Source organism: Rhinopithecus roxellana, chromosome 16, assembly GCF_007565055.1.
Source record: "Rhinopithecus roxellana isolate Shanxi Qingling chromosome 16, ASM756505v1, whole genome shotgun sequence".
Taxonomy (NCBI): Eukaryota; Metazoa; Chordata; class Mammalia; order Primates; family Cercopithecidae; genus Rhinopithecus; species Rhinopithecus roxellana.
This window is the reverse complement of record NC_044564.1, coordinates 34,241,774-34,264,900: the sequence shown is the minus strand read 5'-3', so window position 1 is coordinate 34,264,900 and position 23,127 is coordinate 34,241,774.

The window sequence follows — 23,127 nt, the reverse complement described above, 5'->3', positions numbered from 1 at the left end:
CTATTCATTCTCTACAGGCATGACTCAGATACACGCTCAGTCTTTCTTCTTTCCTCCCCCTTTTCTTTATATCTCCACAAAATGAGAGCTAGAGGTTTGGGGGGCTGGGCTTTTATGACTTCATGGTTGTAGAGGAAGGGGTGACTCACTCTGTCCCTGAATCCTGGCTGGTCTGTGCTGCAGGATGACAGTCCCAGTCTGTTCTGGAAATTATTTCCACTGAAGAAAGACTGGTCCCATTTAACATTTAGGGATTATACATAACTTCTGAAATCTGAGGTGGTTTAGGGAGTCCTTGAGAGGTGACCCCCAATACCCACCTACCTCCTCCCCCATGAAGTTGTTGTTGGCATCTCTTCTCAGGAAATTTGGTTTCTTTTTTTAACTTCCACATTGGTGCCCAGGAGAACCATCTCAAATTTCATCCCAGCCAACTTCAAGATGAATTTGCCACCTAACTTCCCTTCACCCAGTCTCCAAATCCTGTGATTCATCTTTCCCTTTGTTGGGAGCCCTATGACTTTTGCTTGATGCTGTTTTAAGAGAGGGAAATGAAATCAAACCACAAAGATCCAAATCATTGACTCTTGGAGCCTGAAGGAACGTCCAGCGTTTCTCTGATACATTGCACTCTATTGTCTTTAAGAAGTAACCGGCCAACCTCTTCCTGGCTGTCTCCCATGTCAAGGAGCTCACTATCTATGAAAGAAGACAGTTTTGACCAACGTAGACTCTGTGTATAGCTCCAAGATACCCTAAGAAATATTCAGGCCATAGTAGCCACAGATTTTTACAGCATGACTTAGGTGCCAGCGTCTAGTTGTCAAAATAAGAAAACGAAGCAAATTCAGGGACTGCTGAGGGACTGGTGGCTGGCTCTCACTCTGTTGGAAAAATGCTGTGTCCTTGGGCATTCTTTCCAAATTCCAGTTGTAAAAATCAAGCCCTTTTCAAAGCTCTAAAAACAAGGCCTGGAATATAAATTCCTTGGTGGTTTTCTTGAAGGGCTGGTGGCTGGTGGAAGGAAGTGGGTATGCTGAGGACAGACACCTGTGTTTGTTTAGCCTCCTGTATTCTGTGGTGGGGGGCAGGAGGGAGAGGCTGGGGCTGGGGGAAGGAGAAAGCTTTGTTCATTGAGAAGAAGCCTGTGTACATGGAGTGGGCTAGCCAAAATTGTGTGGGGCCTGGTGGGTGTGAAAAGTGTTTTTCAGGGTGGTTATATGTAACAAATTGCATATTACCAATCCAACTTGCCAATGTCCAATCTCCCCTTCTTCTTTACGAACAGAACCCCATTTTGTTGGGGGAAGCTCTGGACCTAGCTAAGCATGATTGCTGGCTCAGACTCCCTCACAGCTGATGGTGGTCATGTAATACAGCTCAGGCTGATGAGATTTGAGAGGACATCTGCTAGGAATTTGGGGGAAAGCTTTTGCTTTCTTCTTACGGGTTCTGCCCCTTTTTCCTTTCCTCTTACTTCTTTCTGCCTGTCATGTGAATGTGAGGCCATGGGATGCAGCGTCTCCTTCTCTATGGCAACTGCAAAGAAACAAGCATGGATGGAAGTCCACACCCTTGGGATTTACCCCCTGGGAAGCTGCACCAGCTCAGGACTGCATTCCTGGGCTTCTGTTGTGTGAAAAAAAACCCCAGTGTTTAAGAAACATTGGTTGACTTCTTCTGTTACTTTTGGCCCAGCATAGTTCTTACTGATTGTCCTAGTCTGTTTTGTGTTGCTATAGCAGATTATCTAAGACTACATAATTTTTGATAAATAGAAATTGATTTACTCACAGTTCTGGAGGCTGGGAAGTTCAATATCAAGGTGCTGGCATCTGGCGAGGGCCTTCTTGTCTCATGGCAGAAGGTGGGAGAGCAAAGAGAGAGAGAGCTGCTCTAAAAAGCCTTTTAATTAAGGCATTAAACCCATGCTGAGGGTGGAACCCTCATGGCCTAATCAATTCTTTTTTTTTTTTTCTTTTTTCTTTTTTTTTGAGACAGAGTCCTGCTCTGTCACTCAGGCTGGCTCACTGCAACCTCCACCTCCCAGGTTCAAGCAATTCTCCTGCCTCAGCCTCCAGAGTAGCTGGGACTACAGGTGCACACTGCCACACCTGGCTAATTTTTTGTATTTTCGTAGAGATGGGGTTTCACTGTGTTACCCGGGCTAGTCGTGAACTCCTGAGCTCAGGCAATCTGCCCACCTTGGCCTCCCAGAGTGCTAGGATTACAGGCGTGAGCCACCACACTCAGCCCTAATCACTTCTTAAAGACCCCACGTCCCAGTACTCTTACACTGGTAATTAAATTTCAGCATGAGTTTTGGAGGGGTCAAATATTCAAACCATAACACTGATGTAGAGCACACACTATGCAACATGGCTTCTGATTTTTTTTTCTTTTTGAGATAGGGTCTCACTGTGTTGCACCGGCTGGAGTGCAGTGGTACAATAATAGATCACTGCAGCCTCAAACTCCAAGGCTGATCCTCCCCGCTCAGCCTATGTAGCTGGGACTACAGGCAAGTACCACCTTATCCAGCTATTTGTTGTTGTTGTTGTAGAGACAGCATCTCTGTATGTTGCCCAGGCTGGTCTCAAATTCCTGGGCTCAAGTGACTCTCCCATCTTGGCCTCCCAAAGTGCTGGGATTACGAACATGAGCCACTGCATCTGACCCAACGTTGCTTCTTGAATGCTCTTGCCTCTTAGCTTGATACCTGAGACTAAAGTGTTAACATCAGGCCTGGGTGACTTGAGAGGCAGACCTTTTCCCCCAGTATTGTTCTGTGGAAACGGCAGTGAAAACAAATGAGGGATGCTGTGTCTGTGAAGTCTGTGCCCTGGGAGACTTCATCTGCGCTGGGTGAGCTCTGAGTTGGCACGTGGGCCTGGGGCCTGCTGATCAGCGTGGTATGAAAGATTGGTGGGAAGTTGGGGTGGTCTGTGCTGCTCTGTGTCAGATGACCCCCACCCCTTGGCTCTCATCCACACCAGCTGTTCATGTCCCATGTGGGCGAGGAGGTAAAAGAAGCTGCATCCTTGGGTAGCTGCTGGGCTTCTTATGAACTGGAAATGCTGCATCTGCTGTGTCTCCGGTTCTGTGACCTTCCATAAGGCTAAGCCAACACGGGGGAAGATGAAAGCTTATTTGCATCGTGTGAGCCTGCTTGCCAACTCAGACCTTAACAACTTCTGTGCCAGACCCAAAAGATTTTATCCACACTACTTAGCAATATTTTAATCCCCCATCTGCAATAATTATTTTTTTACCCGTGTATATGGTCTCTTCGTGTTGCCTCAAATACATATACATTTTATATACATATACATTTTATATACATATACATTACGGGTTCAGATGTAAATAATTTCAATAAATACAACTAAAAAGCTTTCTCATCAATGCAATGACTGCCTCTTAGAACCTCAAATGCCTTTCTCCAGGAGGAGTTGATGGTCACTCTCTCTGCGGTGGGCTGAGAGGTAGCTCTGAGGAATGAAAAGAGTATGGGCTTTGAAACCAGGGAAACCTGAAGTGAAATCCAGATGCTACTGCTAGGCCGTGAGGTCTTGGGGGATTTGTTTACCTTCCTGAGCCTCAGTTCCCTTATTTGTATATTGGGAATAAGTCTCTGTGCAGAATATGTGAGATAAGATAGATACGATATCACACCTCATTCTGACCCAGGCCCAGCGGCAGCCTCCCCACGTTGTTAGTTTCCTTCCTTCTTTCGAGCCTGTAACAACAGCAGTAACAACATCTGTGTCATGCTTTTCCACATACAGGGCAGTGGGGTTAAGTGCATGGGCTCTGAAGTCAGACCACTGGGTTCAAATCCTTGTTCTGCACCTCGGGAGCTGAGTGGCTTTAGGCAATTGCTTGACCTTCATGACTCATGGGCTTCATTTGTAGATGGGCATGGTAACGGTGATGCTTCAGAGGGTTGTTGTGAAGGTTACAGAAGGTGAAGGTACAGTGGTTTGCATAGTACCTGGCACATAATTGGGGCTCAGGTTTTGTCCCCTGGCGAGCAGCACCCGTGGTTGGAAGAGCTGGGGCTCAAAGCCAGGCCTCCAGGCATGGAGCTATTTCTATGCTTGGCACCTTGCTTGGCACTAGGAATATGAAGCATGAGTGAGACGCAGCTTCCGTTAATGATTTCGAGGAGCTCAGGTTCTGCCATGGGTGTTCAGGAAATGAGAATATTGAGGTAGATTTGTAGTTCTTTAACCAGCCACCCTTCTCCCCCATCCACTTGGATTTCACTTTCCCTAACAGCAGGGAAGGTGGCCCTGAACCTGAGTAGGTTGCTGCCTATGGCCAAGTGGTAGAAGCCAGAGGCAAATCCCACAGATTCGACTTGCTGTTTTCCATCTCTGTCACATCCATTGTGTTTTTGTGAGGTTCTTTCCCTCACAGATTTATGTAACTTATCACCACAGTCACGTCTGTGTGTTTTGTTGATGCCATTTAAATTCTGTTACTATTTAATACCAAGAACATCTAAAAAGAACATTTTGAGGGACTTGAAAAATCCAATTGGTCTCTTGGTAATTTGATTTGTAGGAAATAGGAGAAGATAGTATTCTGAATAGAGTGCTTTTAAATGAATCATCATTGCTTTCTTGTACAGGCAATGGATGGGCTGAGATTGGGAGCTCTGTTAATCTTTCATTAGGTGGGAGATGCAGTCTGTGCTGGTTAGGAAAGACTCAGCTGTGTGGCAGAAAATCCAGAATAACAGTGGCTTAAGCAAGATGGATGCTGTTTGTTTTCTCAGGGGAAAGAAGTGTAGAGGAGAGAGTTCGTAGCTGACAGGTGGCTTTGCAGAATCTCCAGGAGCCAGTCTCCTTCCCTCTCCTTGTTCTGCCATCCTTAGAACATGGTTTCCTCCTTATGGGCCAATAAGCCACCCAAATGTCACCATACACCTGCACCACAACTGCAAGAAGGAGGGGTTGATGAGAGCATTCTTCTTTCAAGGCATTTCCCAGGAGTCCCACATCACACGTGTGCTTTCATACTATTGGCCAGCACTTAGTCACATGGCCACATTTAGCTGCAAGGCAGGCTGGGAAATTTGTTCTTTATTCCAGTTACCTAGGTACGCAGTTTAAACAGGGTTCTGTTAGCAGGGAAGGAGGTGAGAATGGATACTGGAACATTATTTTGTGTTGCAGGCTTTGCAACACATTTTTTGGAGACCCAACTACATCCCCTTCTCTGCCAGGGAAAGTTGATTTGTTTGGAGGTCATGTCAGCGACCAGCAGCCGGGAAATCCCTGCTGTAGATGGGACTGTACAATAAGACACATGAGACTAGGAAAAAACCCCACAGGATTGTGAAGCACGCTTAAAGACAGAGTTGAAGAAACCTTGGAAATCATGTAGGGCTGTAGGTCAACTCTCTCGTTTTATATAAGAAGCTCCTGGGGGATACTGACTACCTTGCTGTGCCAAGATACTCAAATCCATACTTAGGTTTGATGATTCAATCGAATGATTCATAGAACTCAGAACAAATGTTATACTCCTGGTTACAGTTTACTGGAGTGAAAGGATGCAGGTTAAAATCAGCACAAGAAAAGTGCTCATAGGGCAAAGTGCAGAAAAGAACCAAGTCTGAGCTTTTAGTTGGTCTCTCCTTGTGCAGTCGGCTGACAGTGTTGAATTCACCCAGCTACAATGTGTGACGACACACACTAACTAGGGAACTTCACCTGAACCTTGGTGTCCAGGGCTTTCTTGGAGGTCAGGGGGCAGTCACATAAGCATGAAGTGCCCAGTGTCTCTCACTTGCTCCCCAGAAGTCAAACTGATATAGCGTGGCCCAAGAGTCCATCCATAAATCACGTTGTTAGCATAAACTGGCTGGTGCAGCCCAAGGCCCCAGGTATACAGAGACACTCTTATCAAGCAGGATATTCCAAGGGCTCAGAAATGATCTCCCAGGAGCTGGTCAAGGGCCAGTCCTGAAGATCTTTAGAATGTGTGGGATTTGGGCAGCATGGGCCTGCTGAGGCAACTCTTGACTGCACACTTGTCCAAAGCCACACCTCTGTGGTAGAGCAGGTCCAGAACGTCCATCTCCCTAGAAGGACATCTAGGACAACGGGAATGAGTCATCTCGCCATGGCAGAGTAAGCTCATCTCCTGACCCTCATCCAGGACAGCAATGGGGTTAAGAGCATGATTTGAGACATACTCCTGCATTCAAATGGGCTCTGACACTGAGGGCTGGCTGCCCCACTTCAAAAGGCTTCATAACCTCTCAGCGTCTCAGGTCACTCATCTGTAACTATGATGAAGACAATGTTATCATGTACTCACAGCATTGCCGTGAGGGCTAAATAAGTTATAAACATAAGGCTGTTAGGACAGTGCCTGGTATATGTGCTCAGTAAGTGAAAACTTACTTAGTGTTATGCTTCACATGATGTTGCTGTTCCTCAAGCCTTTTCTTATGGCTCCTGGGGAAGGTCAGCTCCCAGCAGCGAGCTGCTGAGGAAATTCTAGGACCCTCTGCATCGCTGAACGCCGAAGTCTGATCTATACTTGGCATCGCCCGTATGCAAAGTTCCCCCAACCATTCACTCTAAGCTGGTTTTCTGTAAGGCAAAGCTGCCCTGTATAAATTTCTTTTCATCTGTTTTTAAAGTAGGTGCTCTCTGATCTTTTCTCATTTCCAAAATAATCTCAGGTAAGTCTTTCCTCTGGAGTGATTCTCTGCAGTGCTTCAGAGTTCTCTGTGTTCTTACAAAGAAAGAATTGCCAATTAGTTTTTGTTGCTTGTTTGGTGAAATTCAGGCCTAAAAGGCAGGAATGAAGGATTCCAGGATCCCTTTCCCTTATTTGTCGCTATCAAGCTGCACAGTTTTAGAAAAGTCACTTAATTTATCTGGGCTTCAATGTCCTCATCTCCAAATTGAGAGAAAAGGGAGAGAGAGCTGCTGAGATTCTTCCCATCTCTATGCTTGGATGCTGAATGTGGATGTTTGATCTGTGTCTCAGGCCATTTAGTTGTTGCAATTTTACATCCATCATATGTGTGTGTGTGTGTGTGTGTGTGTGTGTGTGTTCCTGTATGTGGGCTTGGGGTAGCTGGAAGATGGGAAAGCAGCAGGAATTCAGTTAATGCATTTTTTCCCCAGGTTTTATGTTGCTGAGCAATCCTGAATCATAAGCCTGTCAAAGAGGAGGCTCTTTGTGTTTGGGGTAAAAAACCTTCAGTTCCGTGCCGTCCCCTCTCACCACGCTGTAAATGCCAATGCACTTGGAAGGGCTGAAGGAGAAAACCTCTAATATTCTGGAAGCTTTGGAGTTGCCTTGGTTCAAAGATCTTAAAGCTGATCTCTACCAGTCTGCTCTTCTGAGAATGCAAGACTGAGTTTTAACCAAGGGCCGGGACTCTGGACTTACAAAGAATATGCTGGGTGATGTTTATGAAGAGGCAGACTCCAGGAAGGGGAAGACTTTACCTGCCTGTGTCCCTTCCCTTCTCCTTCCTCTCTCTCAAGGCTGTTCTCTATGGAATTTTGCCCCCCACCCTCACCCTGATGGCTTCCTGCTGTCTCTGGTCCTAACATTCTAGAGGCAGTGTCACCCAGCACTACTGAGCGGGCAAGAAGAGCCAGCAAAAGAACATGCTGTCTTAGTCATCCTGCTCTGCCCGCCAAGCAGGTATCTTCTCTCAATCTTCTTTTTAAAGCGATTTAAAAAAGGAAACAGACGCTCCCCATGAAGCCTGAATAGCAGCATTTCTATCATCTGTCGTCATGACATGGGCTGACAGTTTGATGGGTTTAATTTCAGTGCAAGGAAACTCTGCAAAGAGGCAGCTGCCAGGAGTACGCCACTGGTGGCTGGGGAGGGTGAAGGGGAAACAGGCAAGAGGAAGTGACCTAATGATGCAGCCAGTCATGACAACAGCCCAACGTGGCTGTCATGATGAGTGCTTTGCCCAGCGTTATTGTCACTGAGCTCAGGCTGTCCATGGACTTACTCATTCTAGCATCCGCCTAGCTCATTCCTCTCCCTCTAGAGGAGGCCAGTCTTTGGTCTCTGTCAGCAAAATGGAGGCAGAAATCAAATAAATTGCAGTGAGATGAGGAAGTTGATCAAGTTGGTAAAGGATCCTGCAATCACTGTTCTTGGTCCTGGGTGGAAATTGCTCTATGAATCAGAGTGAGATGGATATTTTTTTTTTTTTTTTTTTTTTTGAGAAGGAGTCTTGCTCTGTCACCCAGGCTGGAGTGCAATGGTGGGATCTTGGCTCACTGCAAGCTCCGCCTCCCGGGTTCACGCCATTCTCCTGCCTCAGCCTCCCGAGTAGCTGGGACTACAGGCGCCCGCCACCACGCCTGGCTAATTTTTTGTATTTTTTAGTAGAGATGGGGTTTCACCATGTTAGCCAGGATGGTCTCGATCTCCTGACCTAGTGATCCGCCCGCCTTGGCCTCTCGAAGTGCTGGGATTATAGGCATGAGCCACCGCACCCAGCCTGAGATGGACATTCTTTTGCATCATTTTCCCCTCCACCCTTAACCCCATTTGATGTTCTCATGAGAGCTTCCAGTGCAAACCACAGAAATTATTGCCAAGAGAAATAAAATACAAAAACAAGGCACGAGTCCTTCCTCCAGGCTCTATTTTTCTGTGCCCCTGTACCTCTCCCCACAGTGGCACGTGAGATCTAACTTGCAAGAGATGGGTTCATCCAACACCCCACCTGCCCTTCTCTGCTTGCACAGGCAAGGTTCCTATTTTGTTCCCTTCTGAGCCCTGTGAATTGAGAGGCCTGTGAACGAGCATCGTGTTTTCATTCCACCAACATTAGGTGGTGCTGCATGCTAGACATGTGCTAAGTGTGTGTGTGTGTGTATTCCTGTGTGTGGGCTTGGGGTAGCTGGAAGATGGGGAAACAGCAGGGGTTCAGCTAAAGCATTTATCCCCTGGTTTTATGTTGCTGAGCAATCCTGAATCGTAAGCCCTTCAGAACTGGAATGTGATAAGAAAGACTAATAGGCAAAGAGGTGATCTTTGGAAAGGGAAATTAAAGACCATCTTGTGATGCCATTTTGCACACCCAAGATTGATTTTAAAAAGACTGAACATATTAAGTGTTGAGGATATAAAGCAACCAGATCTCTTATATACTGCTGTCTCTGGTCCTAACAGAGGAAAAATTGATACAAGTACTTGGAAAATCATTTTGCATTATTTAATAAAGAGGAATATGCATATATGCTATGACAGGGCAATTCTATCATTAGGTTTACACCTAGGAGTCCTTCTTTCACATACACTCACAACAGCAATGTTTAAACAGTAAAACACTGGAAACAATACAAATGTTCACGAAGAATAGAACGAACATTTTAGAATAGTACACAGCAGTGAAAATGAATGCACTACTATTACTACTACACACATTGGCATGCATGAATATCACTAACAAATATAGAACAAGAGAAGCAAGCCACAGAAGAATATGTTGAACATTATTTTGTTATATAAAGATCAGAACTGACAAAATTAAGCTAAATAGTAAAAATTAAGCTAAACAAGCAAAATAGTAAACTTTCTGTGTGTGTGTGTGTGTGTGTGTGTGTGTGTGTGTGTGTGTGTGTGTCTGTGTGTGTGTAAGATGGAGTCTTGCTCTGTCGCCCAGGCTGAAATGCAGTGGTATGATCTCGGCTCACTGTAACCTCTACCTACTGGGTTCAAACGATTCTCCTGCTTCTGCCTCCTGAGTAGCTGGAATTATGGGCACACACCACCATGCCTGGCTAATTTTTGTATTTTTAGCAGAGGTGGGATTTCACCATGTTGGCCAGGTAGGTCTTAAACTCCTGGACTCAAGTGATCCTCCCGTCTCAGCCTCCCAAAGTGCTAAGTGTTTTACACGGATCACTAGGTCAGGAGATCGAGACTATCCTGGCTAACATGGTGAAACCCCATCTCTACTAAAAAATACAAAAAATTAGCCGGGCGTGGTGGCGGGCATGAGTCACTGCACCCATCAGTAAACATAGTTTTAAAAACATTGAGAGAATGTCAGCCACGAAACACAGGATAGTACTTACTTCTAGGGGTAGCGGGGCTTCAGGAGGAGCACAGTCAGAAAGGTTCTATGGCTTAGCCTCGAACCTGCTGATTCCTACTTATGGAAGGCTCATGGTATTCAGATGTTTTCCCCTTCATTAAAAAATTATTGATATAAAATTGAAATAAAATAAGCTGCATATACTTAGAGCACAATTTGGTAAGTTTTGACATATGTATATAATCAAGATGCTGTACAGGTCACTCACAAAAATTTCTTCCTGCCTTTTGTAATCTCTTCTCTCATCCCTTCCTTGTCACCTGCACCCTTCCCAAAGGTGCCCACTGCATTGATCTAACTTCTTTCTCTAACTATAAGTTTGCATTTTCAGGAATTGTATATAAATGGCAACATACAATATTTCCTTTTATCTGTTTCTTTTCGTTCAGCGTAGTTACTGTGAGAATTCATTCATGTTGTAGCGTGTATCAATAGTTCATTTGTTTTATGTTTGAGGACTATTCTAGTGTATGTTATAACACAATTTGTTTACCCATTCACTTGCTGATGGACACATATGGGTTGTTACTAGTTTGTGGCTATTACAGTAAAGCTGCTGTGAATTTCACATATGAGGCTTTGCACTGACATACGCTTTCATTTCTCCTGGGTAAATACATAGCAATAGAATGGCTGGATCCTATGTTGAAATTTTTAAGCTGCTCCCTAACTTTTCCAAAATGATTGTACCATTTTTATAATCCTACAAATGGTGTATGAGAATTCTGGTTCTTTCTACATCCTTCCTAATACTTGGTGTGATCAGACGTGTCAATTTTTAGCTATTATAATGGGTGTGTAGTGGTATTTCATTATAGTTTTGATTTGCATTTCCTAAATGAGTATTAATCTTGAGCATCTTTTATGTCTGGTTTGTTTGTTTGTTTTTTTTTTTTTTTTTGAGACAAAGTCTCACTCCATCACTCTGTCACCCAGGCTAGAGTGCAATGGCGTGATCTTGGCTCACTGCAACCTCTGCCTCCTGGGTTCAAGTGATTCTTGTGCCTCAGCCTCCCGAGTAGCTGGGATTACAGGGATGTGCCAACATACCCGGCTGATTTTTGTATATTTAGTAGAGATGGGGTTTCACCACGTTGGCCAGGCTAGTCTTGGATCCCGGACCTCAGATGATCTACCTGCCTTGGCCTCCCAAGCTGTCTGTCTTCTTTGTTGAAGCATATATTCAAATCTTCACTCAATTTTTTGTTGTTTTATTATTATTGAGTTTTGAGAGTTCTTAAGTACTCTAAATTTTTACATACTGTGATTTGCAAATATTTTCTCTTCACTGTGTTTTATGAAGAACAGGAGTTTTAAATTATGGTGATGATCAATTTATCAATTTATTCTTTTGTAGAGCATGTTTTTGGACGCTTATCTAAGAAAAATTAACGGAAAATGTATCACAGGCCTATGTAAAATTTAAATACGAGGGTTTTAAAACATTTATTTATATTTCGTTTTGTTTGCTTTTGCTCATATGCATCCAATTATTCTAGGACCATTTGTTGAAAAGACTTCTTTTCCCACTTTTGCAACTCTGCTGCAAATCAATTGACTATATATGTGTGAGTTTACTTCTGGACTCTATACTATTCCATTGATTTCTTTGTCTATCATGATGTCAATACTACATTATGTTGTTATCTATGGCTATAATAAGTCTTGAAATCAGGCAGTGTTATTTCTCCAACTTTGGTGTTCTTTTTCAAGCTTCTTTTAGCTATTCTAGATCCTTTGTGTTCCCATATGAATTTTAGGTTTACTTACTTAAGGGTTGAGTACAAAATGTCAAACTTTCTTTTACAATGGTCTTCTAAGGATACTGGTTAGTGAGTGAGTGTGGAGATGGAGTGAGGGGAGTGGTGAAGACAGAAAGATTTCCAGCACCAAGTAGGTACGAGGTACAATGGCACCAGCATCTGGGATAGCCTGATTCTGTCAACTTTTGATACACTGGGGGAGGGCCAAACCCACTGCCAACCTAGGCCAGCACAGCCAGTGGTGTTCACCCGTGAAATGCTGGGAAGTTCCCCATGTGTCTGGTAACCCAGGTACTGCATGGCACCTTGTCCTGAGTACTGCCCTAAATATTTTCTCTGCTGGCCCTCTGAGAGTGGGGTGGTGACAAAACACTGAGAGTCAGGTAGATCCAGAAAGGGGATCCCAGTCTCCACCTCCAGATTCTTGAGGGCCTTCTTCCTGGCCACGTCTCATGTGAGAACATTATGAAAAGTGAAGTGGAAAGCAATCTGTCCCCAAAGCACGGGAGACCCCTCAGGTGCACCTTCTCTCTGCCTCTGTCAGCATCTTTAGAGAGCTGGATGAAGCTTAAAGCTCTTCTCTTCCCCTCAAGTGCACAGGTGTGGTCACACATTGGCACTGAGTGTCAGAGAGCTCAAGGAGGCAGATGTGGATGACACGTGTCCTCTTTTGGCTGTCTCACATTCAAATCCCCCTCTTCCTTGTGTGGCCTCCTCTCCTGTTGGAGCAATTTGCTATTGTGCATCTTCTTGGTGGGTGGGTAGTTCCCGGTGATAGCCACCCTCTGCTGCCCGCCGCCACGAAAGCTGATGGAGGCCAGATCCTTTTTCCATCTATCTTGTTGGATATGTAGGCACATGTCCTAAGCTTGGCCTGGTGGACACTGGCTCTTGGGACATTGGGCCTGAAGTAAATGAAGCCAAGATGAAGGGAATAGTAGAGGTGAGAATCAGGGCAGTGGCAGAGCCTGTACCAGGCTATCTATTCACGCATGGTGACATTTTGGTATCCCTTGCTCAGTGCTTGCTACATAGAGGATGCTTAGGGAATGTTCAGTGAATCAGTGCACGGATGATAATACTATCAACAGATCTCCTTTCTGCTAAACAAAAATATCATCTAGAATCACAGACTTGTCAAGTTGGAACAGAGCTTGCCTTCCTGTCTTATCTGATTCAAGCCTTTTATTTTGCTTCTAAGTAAACTGAGACCCAGGAAGTCTGAGGAATTTGACCGAAGTTGCCTCCCTGCCTCTCGCTGCTCCCCAGGTACAGGTCTAAATATTCAGACATCCAGTTCACTTTCTTTCAGCTGCTCCATTCACCTGCTTATAGAAGTATATGTAGATATTAGCCTGTTTAAGTAGACACACATAGACATATTTATAGCAGAACCATTGAAAATGATGACAGTAGAGAGCTGCCTTACCACCAGCCAAAACTGAGGCAAGAGTGATTCAAAGTATTAATTAACAGGGCTGCAGCTGGTTAGTAATCTAGGTGGGTTATATGTACAGTATTTGTGGGATGCAAAACCCACAAATGAGGAGGGCTGGCTTTTCCTATATGAGGGCTCTACAGGGCTAACTGCAGGACTTGACTATGTGTGGATTTTGGTGTACGAGGGGGTCCTGGAACCAATTTCCCAAGTATACCTAAAGATGACTGCATTTAGAATTTTTTCGGTTCTCAAAACATTCTTTTACTTTCTTCATTTTTCTGAGCAGAGTTTGCTTTATTTTGCCTTTCCCAAGTCACTTAGCTGGCATCTTGGAAACCGACCAACACCTCAGCTCTCTGGATGGGTCTACTGGGTTTGCAGGATGGGCTCCTTCTAGAAACTAGAACTGGAACACAAGTGTGTCAGTTTTCTGAAAAAGTATACACTGAATGCAGACTTGCTCCAGTGAATGGAACCTATTAGAAAAAGTCTTCATAGTAAGTTTTTGTTTGTTTGTTTGTTTTGTTTTTTTGAGACACAGTTTTGCTCTTGTCACCCAGGCTGGAGTGCAATGATGCGATCTCAGCTCACCGCAACCTCCACCTTCTGGGTTCAAGCGATTTTCCTGCCTCAGCCTCCCGAGTAGCTGGGATTACAGGCAAGCGCCACCACGCCCAGCTAATTTTGTACTTTTAGTAGAGTTGGGGTTTCTCCATGTTGGTCAGGCTGGTCTTGAACTTCTGACCTCAGGTGATCTGCCCGCCTTGGCCTCCCAAAGTGCTGGGATTATAGGCGTGAGTCACCACACCCAGCCTATACCTATAGTTAGTTATTAAACAAACCGCCTAATGGCCCTCGTCCATGTTTGTTACCAGGTAAACAGAGACCCTTCACTCATGCCAAGGCCTGTATTTACCCGAGGGCATTGTGGTCAGTGTTAAATAAACAAATCAGATTTTGTTACATCTCCATGAGGTTTGTTGCAGTTTCTTTGAGTTCGGTAATGATTAGGAAAAGCAGAAGCTCAGTTGTTAAAGATCAGGAACTTGGAATCGGTACCTAGGAATCTTCAGTGTAAGAATCTTTATTTGGATCCTTCCAAGAGTAGACCCTGAGACAAGGAACTGGTTTTAAGTGGTTGGTTTGAGAGATGGAATGAGGGAGAGGGTGACAGGAAAGCAGGAAGAGGTGTGATTGTGGGTAGTAACCTGGGGAGGGCAGCTGGGGTTCAACCTGTGGGGGACCTTTGAGAGATGGTGGAGAGCATACCTCGAGGCACCCCTGGTGGGGGAGGAAGGCACAGAGTCGCTCACCAACCCCTGTCCATCATTGCTCGAGGGTTGCTCCTGAAGTCTCAACTCCCTGTCATTTTTGTCTGCAGGTGACTGCCGAGGTGGGCCAAGCCACGTGGGTGGGAAACCAGTGGCAGATGCTACGCTAAGGAAATGCTATTCCAGCTCTCTGGAGAAAATAGGATCCTTTGTATAGCACTGTACAGTTCTCCCTCTTTAAATATCACCATGACAACCACCACAAAATAGAACACCTAAAGTTAGGAATAATGTAAAATTTCAGGAAATGTGGACTGCGAAGATTTGCATTTCCATTTGATAAGAACATTTTACAGGAAAATTTCAATCCTCAGGTTCTCTAGCTCTTCATTGTCCATGTACTTGCTGTTACTATCTCTCTCTCTTCCATCTTCCTCTCTCTCTCAACATCTTGTGAAATTATAGCATAATATCAAAACCAGAAAATTCAGATTGATGCAATCCAGTCACCTTGTTTGGATTTTACCGGTTTTACACGTGCTCATTTGTGTGTATGTGTATATTTAGTTCCAATAATTTTATCACCTGTGTAGACTTCTGTGACCACCGCCACAGTGAAGATACTGGACATTTTCACAACAAGGATCCCTTCTGCTACCCTTTAATAGCTACAGACACCCCCTTCCCCTCATGCCCACTCCCAGCAACCATTAATCTATTATCTATTATAATTTTGCCATTTCAAGAATGTTGTGTAAATGCAATCATACAGGGGCAACCTTTTGATTTTTCTTTTTCTACTCAGCATAACCCTTTGAGATCCGTTCAAGTTATTGTGTGTAATCAATAGTTTGTTCCTTTTTGCTATTGAATAGTGTTTCATGGTTCGAATGCATTACAGTTTGTTCAACCATTCACTCACTGAAGGACATTTTAGTTGGTTCTTTTTTTTCTTTATTTTATTTTTGAGACAAGGTCTTGCTCTGTCACCCGGGCTGGAGTGCAGTGGTGCAATCAGGGCTCACTGCAGTCTAGACCTCCAGGTCAAGTGATCCTTCTGCCTCAGCCCCCCAAGTAGCTGGGATCACAGGTACATGCCACCACGCCCAGCTAATTTTCATATTTTTTTGTAGAGACGGGGTTTCACTATATTGCCTAGTCTGGTCTTGAACTCCTGGGCTTAAGCAATCTTCCCACCCCGGCCTTCTAAAGTGCTTGGATTACAGGCATGAGTCACTGTGTCCAGCTGGTTTCTGTTTGGGGTTATTATGAATAAAACTGTGATGAACACCTGTGCACAGATTTTTGTGTGGATGTAAGTTTCCATTTCTCTGGCATAAATGTCCAAAAGTGTAATTGTTAGGTCATATGGTAAGTGCATATTTCGTTTTATGAGAAGCTGTTACACTCTTCATCAGAGTGGCTATACCATTGTATTCTCCCACTAGTAAATTACCCTACGAGGGATCCGGTTCTTCTGTATCCTCATCAGCATTTTGAGATAGTAATGACCTCTTTTGTCTTGGATGACGGGGGGGTCAGGAAGACTGTCTTTGCTTTGGATTGAGAATAGTTCTTTTGTTTGCAAACTTTACAGAAAGTTAGCCCTACTCTGGGCCACCTAAAGGATATCTTTTATAATCTTGACTCTTCTGTTTTCTGACTGTCTCTTTTTTAAACTTAAAATAACAATATATGTGATAAGTTTTAATAGATGAAAACATTTCCCATGAGGAGCTTCCCTCAGGTTAAAAAACAAAGGCTCCGTCCCCAGTCTGTAGAGATAAATAAATGACTCACATGTAGTCTGAATCAACGTGGGAAGATGGAATAGGGGAGAAAATGAAGGATGGAGACAACCTGAGGAAAATGATAAAAGAAGTCCATTTTTCATAAGATGTGATGAACATTGGAACAATTTGTGAAATATGAAATACCCTTAGAATACATGGTAACAAAAGGAAATGCATTTGTAATGCTACTGGGCTATGACCTGCTTCAAAGGGTGTGTTAGAGTGACATAATTTGGGTTGAAAAGGACGTAAGCTACCATCGATTTAGATGTCATTCATAGTTTTAGAAATGAGGTAACTGATGCCCAGATCAGTTAAACTGCTTGTCCAAAGCCACTCTGGGGTCCGACTGCAGACAGGGGCCAGAGCCCCTGCATTGCACAGTCTGGACATTAAAAAAAAGATTTTCAGCTTGACCTGTGCCAGGCATTCTCATGTCACACCATGTCTTGCTTTCCTGGACGTGCCACATGGTTCCAAGCTGGAAGCTTCTACGTTGTTCCACTGTGCTGTCCACACCTATGCATCTTTACAGTGGACACCGGAAGGTGAGTGAAGCATCTCTGTGCGACCCACCAGGTTCCTTGTTTCCAAATGTCCTCCGATGCTCAGCCACTTACAAAGACTCAGAGGTAAAAAGAAGAACTAGCCGTTTAAAAAAACAGATTAACCAGAGCAAGTTTTAAAATAGCAAGACTTAAAGTGATTCAATGTTAATTGAATATTGAGTAAGGAAGAGGTAGGGAGTTAATTGAATGAGTGAGCTTGGGGTTTCGAATAATTTTTTCATGATGTGAAGGAAATTATTACAGAGTTGGATGCAGATCAGGGGAGAGAGAGGCTGCATAATCCTTGGAAGCAGTAAATGAAAGTCATTTAGTTTGGTGGGAAAAACACAAGCCTGTTGGTTTGTTTGTTTTTCCTGTAACCTTGTAAAATTCTATTTAAAAAAAACCCCAGAATTTGAAAAAATTGTTACAGAAGTTGCATGTTTTATAAAAAATTTAGAAACTATTGATAAGCAATAAAAATAAAATAAATATCATCCATGATCTCATTATAGATACAGCTGACATTTTAGCTTACTTCCTTTTTGTTTTTTTCTGAGAATAGTCATGCATCACTTAACGATAGGAATCCATTCTGAGAAACGCGTTGTTAGACCGTGTCATTACTGTGTGAACATTGCAGAGTGGACTTGCACCAACCTAGATAGAAGACCTTGCTACACACCTAGGTTGTGTGGGACAGCCTAGTGCCCCAGGCTGCAAACCTGTACAGCATGTTACATACTGAATACTGTAGGCAAATGTAACACAATGGTAAGTATTGGTGTATTTAAACATATCTACACATAGAAAAGGTACAGTAAAAATATGATATGGTACACCTGCATAGGTCACTGACACTGAATGGAGTTTGTGGACTGGAGGTTGCTCTGGGTGAGTCAGTGAGTGAGTGGTGAGTGAATGTGAAGGCCTAGGGCATGACTGTACACTACTGTAGACTTCGTAAACACTGGACACCTAGACTACACTAAATTTATTAAAATATTCTTTTCAGTAATAAACCTTAGCTTACTGCAACTTTTTAGCTTTATACATGTTTTAATTTTTGTTTTAGAAAACTTTTGGCTGTTTTGTAATAACACTTGCTTAAAACACAGATGCATTGTACAGCTGTACACAGATTTTTTTCTCTAGATCCTTATTCTATAAAGCTTTCTCCTATTTAAAAAATTTTTTGTTTTTAGAGCTTTTTTGTTGAAAACTAAAACACAAACATGTGAGTAGCCTAGGTGAAGATCATCAATATCACTGTCTTCCACTACGATATCTTATCCCACTGGAAGGTCTCCAAGGGCAGTAACACATATGGAACCATCATCTCCCATGATTTCAATGCCTTCTTCTGGAATACCTCCTGGAGAACCTGTCTCAGGCAGTTTTATAGTTAACATTTGATTTTTATGAGTAGGAGTAAGCTCTAAAACAATAATAAAAAATCTAGTATAGTAAATACATAAACCAGTAACATGGTTGTTTATTATCATTATCAAGTTTTTTTTTTTTTTTTTTTTTTTTGAGACAGAGTCTCGCTCTGTCGCCCAGGCTGGAGTGCAGTGGCCGGATCTCAGCTCATTGCAAGCTCCGCCTTCTGGGTTTACGCCATTCTCCTGCCTCAGCCTCCTGAGTAGCTGGGACTACAGGCGTCCGCCACCACTCCCAGCTGTTTTTTTTTTTTTTTAATTTTTTTAAAATTTATTTATTTATTTAATTTTTAGTAGAAACGGGGTTTCATTGTGTTAGCCAGGATGGTCTCGATCTCCTGACCTCGTGATCCGCCTGTCTCGGCCTCCCAAAGTGCTGGGATTACAGGCTTGAGCCACTGTACCCGGCCCATTATTATCAAGTATTATGTAGGGTCCGTAAGTTGCATGTTCTCGAATTTTACACAACTGGCAGTGCAGTAAGTTTGCTTATGTCAGCATCACCACACATACATGAGAAATGTGATGTGCAATGACATTAGGAAGGCTATGCCATCGCTAGGTGATGGGAATTTTTCAGCTCCATCATAATCTTAGGGACTACAGTCAAATGTGTGGTCCATCATTGACTGAAACATCATTACGTGGTACATAAGTATACATGTCTTTCATATAGAGATATATATGTGGTGTGTGCTCATATGTATATAATGTCTATAAATATAAGATCATATTATTTTGTAACCAACCTTAAAATTTAACAATGATTGCCTTTCCAATACAATTGTAACCTGTCTAATGTTCTATTTTATAGATGTTCTTTAGTTGCTTTACCCCATACAATTTCCCTTCTATAAAGGCCCTGTGATAAATGTTATAGTTTCATTGTTGTGCTTATACACTATTGTTTCATTAGATTACATTTGAAATTCCAATGTCAAATGAAATGTAGATTGTAGGGCTTCTGATCCCTCCTAGTGCTGTAGGATGAACCTGGGGAAGTGTGTCTTGATCACCATTCCCACCTGCAATCAGCAGGGTTTCCCAGGTCCTTCCCAACAGTAGCCTTCAGTATTTCTTTTTAAAAATCACCAATTGGATAAATAAATAAAAAAATCTATATTTAACATTTTTATATTTTGATTATTGAGGACATTATACTTAAAAAAATAGTTTATTGGTTAATTGGGCTTCTGTATTTGTAAATGGCCAGACCATGTCCTTTGACTGTTTTTTTTTTTTTTGATGAGGTGCTCATCTTCTTCTTAATGATTTTTTAATTCCTTTGTATATATTAAGTTTACTCACTCTTTGTTTTCTATGTTGTCAAGAATTTTTTCCTGTTGGTTGCAGACTTTCGTTTTTATGTACTCTCCTATGTTAGTAATTTTTATTGCTGTTACTGTTTTTTGGATTTTTTTCCTTTTATTTATCTGACTGCTTTTCATTTTCAGGCAGTCAGATCCATCACTGTTGTGATTTCTGTCACTGGTCTCATACTTAGAAGGATGAACCCATTCTTAGATTACGGAACTACTTGCCCACATTTTCTTCTAGTTCTTTTATCATTTTATCTCAAATCTGCAATTTACTTTGGTGATAGGTTTTATTTCAGGATACAATTGCAAAATATTATGTTCTAATTTATATTTGTAAAACAACTACTAGGATGGTTAATGACCAATTCTGCTGTACTTTTGCAATCATCCTGTCTATACCAGCTAAACACTCTTATCTACATGTGGGCCTGGGGCCCTCTGTGATCATTACTATTTAATTGCTTAAAAATCAGAGTAGGCCTTGGGGTTCACATTTATTAAGAATGAGGACCATCACTGTAATGCTGGCTGGCACGTTCAGATTTCTTTCTTTTTTGGTTTGGATTCGCAAACACTTGAAAGTACACTCATGTTTTGTTTTGCTGGAGTCCTGTGAGAGTTAGTGTATGTGTTCCAGTCACCGGCCAAAGTCTGTAGTTTGTGAGAAAAGCTGTCCTGGGGGAATGGTGAGAAGGAGGGGGTGAGTGACTCTCTCTCCAGACAGTACCTTTCAGCCTCTATTCCAAGATGCTCGCAGCTGGGTGGATTGCTGAGTCCGATAACCTCAGAGCACAAACTGCACTTCCCGCGCATTGACTGTCCCTGATGCCATCAGCTGCACAACAGGTTGCTTCCTACGTTTGAGTGAAACTTCAACTTTTCTTTTTCTTTCTTTTGCAGAGCTTCAAACGTGAGAACACATTCCAGTTGCAGGATCAGAGGACTTTTCCTACAGCACGTAAGTGCCTGCAGTTCTATTGGATTTGCAAATCTACAAAAGAGAGCACATCCTGTTGTTCCCGATTTTGAGGTTTTTTAATAGTGTGTCTTGTAAAATGCTGGTTGCTGGTGGACAGAGGTGTTTTACAGATAGGTGTGACTCAGGAGGGGAAATGGGTAGACAGAGACAGCCACAAGGAATTCCACACATGAAGGAAATGCTCCCACTTGTGTTTTCTATTTGTGTTTTAAATTTGGGGAGCGACTCACAGGCACTTAGCAAAAGTAACTAATTATATTAACCTTATCGGTAATGAGGTTTCCTGGCTTCTCATCAGACACTCAGCTCACTGGCTGGTATTTAATTGGGAGCCTGGTGGCCAGTGAAAACCGTGGGATGAGTCACACTTTAACAAGTTTTTATAGTACAGCAACCTTGCTGTAGAATAGCCAGACGTTATTAAAATTCAGATATGGTACACTGACTTGTTTGTTTTCCTTATTCACACGAAACAGATGCTCAGGACTCATTCTACTTAGACACAGTAAATGAGGGTCAGCTGTATTGAGGGAAGTGAGTACTTTGTCTGTTCTGGAAGGATAGATGTTGTAGCAATTGTCTTGCTCTGACTGTATTTGAAAGGAATGAATGTTCTTAATACAATTTGATAGTCTTCCAATGCCTAGTTGGAGTTCAAGGGTTATAAAACTGGGCTCTTGAGGAGTGGGATGGAAAAGGATGGAGATGGAAGGTCAAATATGGCTTCGAAGGGGACCAGCAGAAGCCAGAGGCTGCAGTGGTGAGCACTCTTTGTGAATGGCCCTTTGCACCCACAGCTTGGTGGACCCAGTATGGACCATGGAGAGAGGACCTGCCTAAAAACCAGAGACTGGGTTTGCCTCTCTGCATTGCCACTAGCTTGCTGCGTCATCTTATTCTGCCTTTCAGATTCTTCACCTGTAACAAGGAATGATTGGGATAGCTGGTTTTATTTATTTATTTTTTGAGTCCATTCTGGCAGTTTGTAAAGTCCAAGGGGGTGTTGTATTGTAATTCTTGGAATAATACAGTGAACATCAGATGCTTTGAGGTTTTCCTATGGGTGGATTCTGGGATTCTTTTCTGCACGAGTGATACTAGCCAACAGAAATCTCATGGTTCAAACTCCAACTCAAACGTTATTTTGGGGATGGGAAATGGTAAGATTGGGGAAAATCCTTCCACCTTCACCCCTGTGAATTAGGAATCTTGTTAATTAGTACATATTATTAAATATTGAGATTTATAGGCATCAACCTGTGTGACCTGTGACAGTTGGGTATCAAAACACATCTTTATCTGCATTTCCACTATCACTTCACAATGCATTCAGTGGAGCTGTCCAATGATGACAACTGTTATCCTTTCTCCAAAAGGTAGCAAATGTCAATATTTTTTTTTCATAAACTGCCTTTATTTGAATCCCTCTCCCTCTCTCTCACTGCTTCAGGGTCAGGGACTCATATAGCTTTTTAAAATCACCTCATGGGCAAATGTGGACGCTGTTGTACACTATCCGTGAGTTATGAGGTTGGTGGTGGTGAGGATGTGAGGCTGGGTCTGGGAACATGAGACTGTCTCCACACACGGTACAGGGTCACGTGAAGGAAGGGAGCCAATGGAGGAAAGGATGGAGTTTCAGAAATGCTGGCCAGGGCTCACAGTGTAGCCCTTGGGAGAACTGCCTTTCTTCATCAGCAGTGACATCCACACGTATCTGTATGGCCTATAAATACAATAAAGGAGGGTCTGTGGAATGAGAAGTCCAGTGAACTAACTAATGTGGATGTAAGCTTTGTAATGCATGCAAGGTGTTTGCATGTGTGATCTCACTGACTCTCAGCACAGTTAGACTTGCGTTCCACCATGATTTATAACCTAGTTTCCATCTACTATTTGGCAATTAAGAAAAAGTGAATCAGAGAAGTTAAATGACCTGCCTTGGTCACTAAGCTCATAAGTGGCAGAGTGGAGACTTGAACCCAGGGCTTCTGACCCCTAAAATTTCTACAATTTCTTTCTTTATTATTATGTATATTTTTTGAGACAGAGTTTTTGCTCTTGTTGCCCAGGCTGGAGTGCAGTGGCGGATCTCACCTCACTGCAACCTCTGCCTTCTGGGTTCAAGCGATTTTCCTGTCTCAGCCTCCTGAGTAGCTGGCATTACAGGCACCCACAACCACGCCTGGCTAATTTTTTTTTTTTTTTTTTTTTTTTTTTAGTAGAGATGGCATTTCACCATGTTGGTCAGGCTGGTCTTGAATTCCTGACCTCAGGTGATCCACCCACCTTGGCCTCCCAATGTGCTGGGATTACAGGTGTGAGCCACTGCACCCAGCTGATTAAAATTCCCTCCTCTTATAAGGGCTAGGATAAGAAGTTCAGTGGGTTTGGATGGGGGTGGAGAAGCATGTTACATATTATTTACTTGATTTCTCTGTACTTCATTCTGATCCCCCTCAT